Raw genomic sequence first — 7,835 nt, forward strand, 5'->3', positions numbered from 1 at the left:
CCGTCACCATCTTTTGATCTTTATGAAAAGCCATACGATGGAGATGTGCCTCTGGACGGAGATGTGTGCTGACATAGACTGACACACTTGAGTATGCGCTCTTGAGAAGCTCTCGTTGGACGAAACACAGCAGATAGTTTCTTCTATCTGTCAAATTACATAGATCTCAGACCTAGAGCATATGCTGAAAACAGATGTAGGCCTCTTCCTCTCTCAACTTTACCTGCTCTGTGGCATTCACATGTTCATATGCTTCTTATCAGGGAAAGTAGGTTGAGTCATATGCGTATGTATTTGAGTAGGGCCACAGTTAGATAGCTGCTCAAAATTAACCCAAATCAAGAGTGGCTTCTCAAATGGACATTTTATAGCCTTTTTCTCAGAGGCTGGGGACATTTTTGTCAAAAATTAATTAATTAATTAAATTAATTGGGGTTTGAATAATTAAGAAGAGCGATCAAACCTCAAATTGAGAGCAATGTTGAAGATGTTTTGAGCTTCCTTTAAGACCGGGCAATAAAACTATTAACAGTAATCAAAAATTTTCTCTCAAATAACAATTTTCCTCAATAAAATTTTAACAAAAAATTTATAATTATTCAATATAAAGCTTATGCACTATGCACTATGCAAATAAGTTCATTTTCTCCGATATTGCGTTTTAAATCTCTTGGTGTCTGTTTCGTGTACACAACTCAAATAAACTACAACAGGTAAACATGTTAGCTGTGTGGATGCTAGTACTGGATCAATTTATTGTGTTTAATCAAGATAATACAAACAATGACATTTTTTGAAACTCTTTAATGTGACATGACAGATTGCTGTAGGCACCTGAATCGATCATCCCTTCCTCCTTTTTACTATTAGTTATAGCACAAATAATCATGAATGAACATCTGAAGGTATGTTGAAAGAAACAGTACAACTTACTGAAATGTATCACTTAATCAGTGTTTTAATCACATAAATATGTCAATAAAAACAGCTTGTAAACAATACATGTCACATAACAATGCATTCACCTCAGGAAAACAATCCAATCTTCATAAACTCGATAGTCAGCTAGAAAAAATAACTTTAGAGAGGAGCATTTTGTTAAATATATGCACTATATTACATATTTAAATCATTTTTGCTTATACTTTTACTTATATTAACCTGTTATTATGTAATGTATTTTGAAAAAATCTGTCACAAATACAAGTGTTGTATTATTACAGCTTGTTGTTTTTTATTCACTTGTTTGGCAAGTGTTTGGTTGTCTGGTTACTACAACTTTCATTCAGAGAAAGATTTTACATTTATCGTGTTACTTTTTCTTTCTTTCTTGAACATATCATCCAGCACTTCCTATACTGTATGTTTTTTTCAACTGAAGAAGATATTTTGGAATAAGTCTCAGTGTTTTTGTCCATATATGAAAATCAAAATGATCAAGTGTTGTTTAGTTTTCCCTTACCAAAAATAAGTATACTTCAAGTTTATTTTATTAAGTATACTAAATGAAAGTAAGTTTCATAAATACAAAATAAAGAAATAAATAAACAACATTTTGAACAAAAAAGCTGAAAAAAGACTATGAATTGGATTCAGATTGATAGTCAAAACGTAGATGGAGTTGATCAACACCCCAAAACTTGACAGTCATTACCTCTTCATGGGTCGACATTTTATTCCATAATGTTACACAGTTTTGATGCTGTTTTATGTCTGATGATTGTGTTAGATTACGTGTGGAAGCACTGCTGCATCTCATTGTGCCTACTTATACTACACCCTTAAAGTATGTACTTTTTTGTGAGGAAAAATACACACTTTTGAGTGTGTAGTAAAGAGTACGTAAGCTTTGGGACATACTAGCACGTCATACAATTGCGTCTTTTACGAACCGCTCTGTCGCATAGTTACACACATCCTGTCAATGTAAACTGGCCTGTCAATCATCTTGTCACGGTTTATATCCTCCACTTTTCATTTAATTTAACTTCCTACCATATCGGAGAGCAAAGAAGTAGCATGTTGATGTGCGTGCCGCGGGTCTTCATGCGGAGAACTCTGCTCATATTTTCTGCATAATGATGCATTTAAAAGTTAATGACCAAACGGATGTGTATAAAAGTTTACATTACTGTTGCAGATGAAATATAACACAAATAGCATTAAATAAGTACGATTACGTAACTCGCGTTACTTGTAATGCATTACCCCCAACACTGATTATTAGTAACTCCAACCCCTTTATCTAAACCTCTCTACTTAACCGTCGGTCGCGCACATCCACCTTGTTTGTGTTTTTTTTACGCTTTTTATTCATGTTTGTAGTTCTCAACCAAATCATTCATCAAAGCGCAATGGTTTGTGGGTAATATTAGCCATTATAGTGTGCATGGATCCACACTTCAAAAATCGACCTGAAATAGTAGACCATCCAGGGATTTTGGCATACTCTTTTCAACATACTATGCTTTGGGACACTTATTTTAATCTCACATACTATTGTATTTAGGATGGATAGTATGAACATTGGGACGCATGGCATCTGTTGTTTCAGTTTCTTCTTCTTCTGTACAGAAGATGTGCAATAGTGCCTCCTACTGTACATAAAAAGATGGATTCCCAGAGCACAAGTATAGCTCAAATATATTTAGACTTTTTCTAAGTATAAGTCAAGTATACTTAAATTACATTTGAAGTATATTTCTGAAAAGTACATAAAAAGTAGACTGAAAGTATACTTTCCTATTTTAAGTTTAAAAGAAGTATAATAGTACACTTGAATAAACTTCTTTTTTGTAAGGGTTGTGTTTCACAGAGGAAAACAGTCATTCAGATTTGTAACAACATAAGGGTGAGTAAATGATTAAAGAATTAAATTTTTGGGTGAACTGACCCATTAAAGCTGTAGTGTTTGCTAGCTTAGCGAATGGCATTGATATGAATGTGAATGCTAACAGAACACTTTTTCTAGGTATTATCCACCTTATTTTTCCTGTAAGAGTGGGTGCAGCCATTTGTAAATTTAATGTGTCTGGCTTCTGGTCTCATCCTCTTCCAGCTATTTTAGCTGTACAAAACGGCTCGTTTTGCTGCATGATATTGCAAACTGGTGTTTCTTACCACATTATTTTAACATATTATCTTAATTATGAACACACTGGTTTGTAGTGCAAACAGTTTTACCGTTTACTGGACTTTGTTATTCTTCTCGTTCTTTCCCTACAGCGGCTACTGAACTGGAAGTCTTGCACATTCACAGAAAACGGCTTACATCCGCGTTGAAAAATAAGGTGGATAGACTTTCCTGGCTCAGACAAACAGAGTAATATTGAAAGAGCCACAGTGTTTACACTCTTCGGAAGTCTACTTAAACATGTTGTATTTGTGATAGGAAAATGTTTTAACACTGAAGAAAATCCACACATCAGCTTTAATGAGGAATATACTATTTTGCTCTCTTTTTCTTTCTCTCTGGTACATTTAATCTGTGTTTGGGTGGAAATAAGGCACAGCATTCACCGAACATACATTCACAAAATAGCCGTCTCTGCTGACCTCTCTTCTGTCAATTCAGACCTGTCTATGCTATCACATTCTCATTGTCTGAATTCATTTTTAAACATGACCCAGACAGACTTTCATCTTTTTCTTCGATTGCTATAGTGCCCTCTGTTTCATTTCAGTAACATTGGCCCTAATCTCTTTACCTTTCACATTGTCTCAGTCTCTTCTTTAACAATCTGTTAAATTCGCACTCTCTTTTTAAAATTGTTTGTCTTCATCTAGAATTATTTCATGCTGTATTCTTCTCACCTGTGCTTCTGTGATGGATCATATCTGTCATTGGCTGGTCTCCAGGGGCCTTTCAGTTTCTTCAGAGCTCTTGCCTTTTCTGCCATTGAAAGATGCTGCAGTGTAACATCATATTGCCCTATTGACCCCCTCCTATTATTTCTGACACAAAAACACTGTTGACATGGCTGCTCTGCTACTGTACACACTCCCATAGCCACTGTATTTGAGTGAAACTTGTCTATGGGTTTATTATTAATAATAATATGCATACCACATTTTATTGTATTTACATTTATTTTTTTAATTAAAATCTTTTAATTTCTTTTAAATTTCTACATTATATTTTTTAGCTTTTTTAAATTGTAATTTAATGTATCCAGTACTACTACTAATACTACTACTAATAATACTTAGTAGTAGTAGTAGTAGTAGTTGTAAAAATGATATTTTTTAAATATATACACACACACACCACTTTTATTTTAATTTACAATCTTTTATTTTAATTTTTCTCAGTTTTATTTGATCTTTTTTTGTTAATTAATTAATTAATTAATTAATTTATTTATTTATTTATTTTAAATTTTCCTTTAATTCCTGAAAGTCTTGATTTTTCTTCTTATTTTTTTAACCATTTTACATTAGACTTTGGTTCAGTGTTTGGAGTTATTATGGGAGATATTAAATCATTTGATTGCCATGTTTCTGGAAGTCAAAGGCATGATGTCAGTGTGTTTGGTGGATTTATGCAACTGGTAAGATGCTGAATGTATGCTATTTGCATATTTATCTTGTATATACATATTCATAAACTAAGTTTGAGATTTCATTGACAGACAGGATCAGCATGCTGCCTTTAATCTGCTGGTTGTCATTACCTTAAACATAGTCCATCAGGAAACATAGCTCTCTTGTGTCTCATCCCTTGCCCTCCAGAAATGAGACGGCTCATATTAAAGAGAAGCTATTAAGTCAAGATGAAGCTGCACTGACAGATCTATGTGTGCGTATGTGTTTGTGACCGAGAAAATAGCAGGCACTGGCAAACAGGCTGTGATTGAATGGAAACTGTGTTCACAAGATGGATGTGATCGGAAGAGTTTGTTCTTCTCACTTTTAATTAGGGCTGACACGAATCAAGTGTGGTTGAGAGGGAGATAATGAGAACATGACAGAGCAGAGAGGAGCAAGAGGTGCCAACACCGCAACTTCCTGTTGCGCAGAAACTCTCCAGCAAGCAGATTTGCAGAGTAGAACTGTAAATGTACTTCATTACTGTACTTAAGTATTATTTTGGGGACTTCGTACACTTTAATAATATTAAAACTAATTACTTGTACTTAATTACATTTCCAAGGGTGAAAAGAAGTATGCTTTTTATTATTCCTTTTCATTTTTCTTGTCATATTCCCTATATATATATATACACTGTTCTGAGGTTTAGGGTAAAGTAAGTCTCATATGCTCGCCAATGGTGCATTTATTTGATGAAGTTACTGAATTATAAATGTAATATTGTGAAAAATTAGTACAATTTAAAAATTACTCAATGTTCTAATATACTCTGTATTTTGATATACTCCGTATTTTAATATATTTTAAAATGTAACTTATTCCTATGCAGGCAAAACTGAATTTTCAGCAGCCATTACTTCAGTCTTCAGTGTCACATGATCCTTCAGGAATCTTCAGAAATTCTAATATGATGATTTGGTGTTTAAGAAGCACTTTTACTATTATTATTATTATTACCGGTGTTGAAAACAGTTGTGCTGCTTAATAGTTTTATGGAAACTATTTCTGTCACGATTCTTCACACAACATAATTTGGTAACACTTTACAATAAGGTTCCATTAGTTAATGTTAGTTAATGTATTAACTAACATGAACAAACAACAAACAATACATTTATTACACTATTTATTAATCTTTGATAATGTTAGTCAATGAAAATACAGTTGTTCATTGTTGGTTCATGTTAATTCACAGTGCATTAACTAATGTTAACAAGCACAACTTTTGATTTCAATAATGTGTAGCGCCTGGAACACTCCAACACACAATATATATTTTGTTAGCTAGATTTCACAAATACTTTGTAACACCCCAGGACGCCGAACAAGACCCTGGTTTCATGGTAACCCGATACATTTACAACCTTGTGGAATGCGAGCCGGCTCTCATTCTGCTTTCTCCAGAAACAAAGGGACACAAATGCACAGGAGAAATGGACTTTTCTACTAATTAATTCATAGGAAAACCTTCTTTGAATGAACACCCATTTTCTTCAGCATAATTTATTACATTTATTCAATAATTAAACATTATAAATTATTTTACTGACACTTCTGATCAATTTAATGCATTTTTGCTGAATTAAAGTATTCATTTTAAATAAAAGCTTACTGACTTTTTATTTACTGACTTAACATTATTTATTTATTTATATTCTGTAGGGACCTTTACATTTTAAATAGCATATTTCAAGATATAAGGTTTAGTTTGAATAAATTATGTATGCTATACCCTTTAAAGTCTGTAATAGCAAATTTGTTTTTGCTTTTTACATGCCACGGTGTACACAGAATTAAAAAATCTGTTGCATTGCTATTTTATACCACGGTAACGATATATACCGTCATACCGCTGTTTCTTATTTGAGAAATTGGAAGTGTTACAACTGACCGTGTTACAACCATCTCCGGTGTCCCCCTACTGGCCATCGGGAGCACCAGGACATTCCCGGTGGGCCGGTCTAGTGGACCGATCCCCGAAGCGAGGGAGACCTCCCCTATATTAGGCGCTGTTTTTAAATTACAGCGCATTCGAAAGTGCAAAAAGCAAATACTCCAAAAGTTTGAAGCGGTGCTACCCGATGCATTCGCCAGCCGCGCACAAAGGCAGAGCAGGATCGGTCACCAGCACAGAGCTGCGCTTCCGCCACAATGTAAAGTGATAAACAGCGCAAGTCACTTGATTCATTCAGATTTGCTTCAAAAGGTTCTTCACAGCGATGCCATAGAAGAACCATTTTTGGTTCCACAAAGAACCATTCAGTCAAAGGTTCTTTAAAGAACCATCTCTTTCTTACCCTTTTATAATCTGAAGAACCTTCCTTCGCCACGAAGAACCTTTTGTGAAACAGAAAGGTTCTTCAGATGTTCGAGTTTCTTTATGGAACCATTTAGACAAAAAGGTTCTTCTATAGGGTAACAAAAATGGTTTGGTAATATTGTACAAAATATCTTCATTTGTGTTCCACAGAAGAAAGTCAGTCATACAGGTTTGGAACGACATGAGGGTGAGGAAATCATGACAGAACTTAATAGCAGTCAATTTTCATTCTAGCTCAAAATCAATGCTTTACTGTCAAATGCATTTCTATAAGACAAAAATGCATTATTAAGTTTGTTGCCATGAATTCAGTAATATCTATCATTAGTTGTTTCGGGCCCATTTTATTTATTCATTTGCTTACTCCAATTCAAGGCCCTAACCCAGCAAAACATTCACAGGGGAACTTGTGGGATTTGTCCAGAGCAGAATTTCCAGCATTACACACGTGCTTGTACACAGACTTGTTCGCTTGTCATACTGACACACATGAGCATGACTTGTTCTTTTCAACCTGTAGTTGATCACACATTGATGGACAGCCATGAGCCCACTCTCTCAGCACGTCACCATTAATCTGCTGCCCACATGCACAGGCACACTTTCACATAGTGTCACGCAGTCTCCTCTCTCTGTTTTTCACTTTTTCTGACACAGCACCATTAACACATTTGTGTGATCTTTTGATCTGGATCTATATGAGTAGCCATAGTTTGTCAGTGAACAGTAGAAAGCTGGCCATCATTTGCAGCATTGGGAATGAACTGCACCATGACAGCCGCATTTATTTGTGCACGCTGCATGTGTTGTTTTAGTGCCTGAACGCAGTTTGCATGGTGCAGTTACCCATCAGTATTTATGTATTTATTATATATACTGTATATATATATATATATATATATATATATATATATATATATATATA

Source organism: Sinocyclocheilus grahami, unplaced genomic scaffold (genome assembly GCF_001515645.1).
Source record: "Sinocyclocheilus grahami isolate Dianchi unplaced genomic scaffold, SAMN03320097.WGS_v1.1 scaffold550.1, whole genome shotgun sequence".
Taxonomy (NCBI): domain Eukaryota; kingdom Metazoa; phylum Chordata; class Actinopteri; order Cypriniformes; family Cyprinidae; genus Sinocyclocheilus; species Sinocyclocheilus grahami.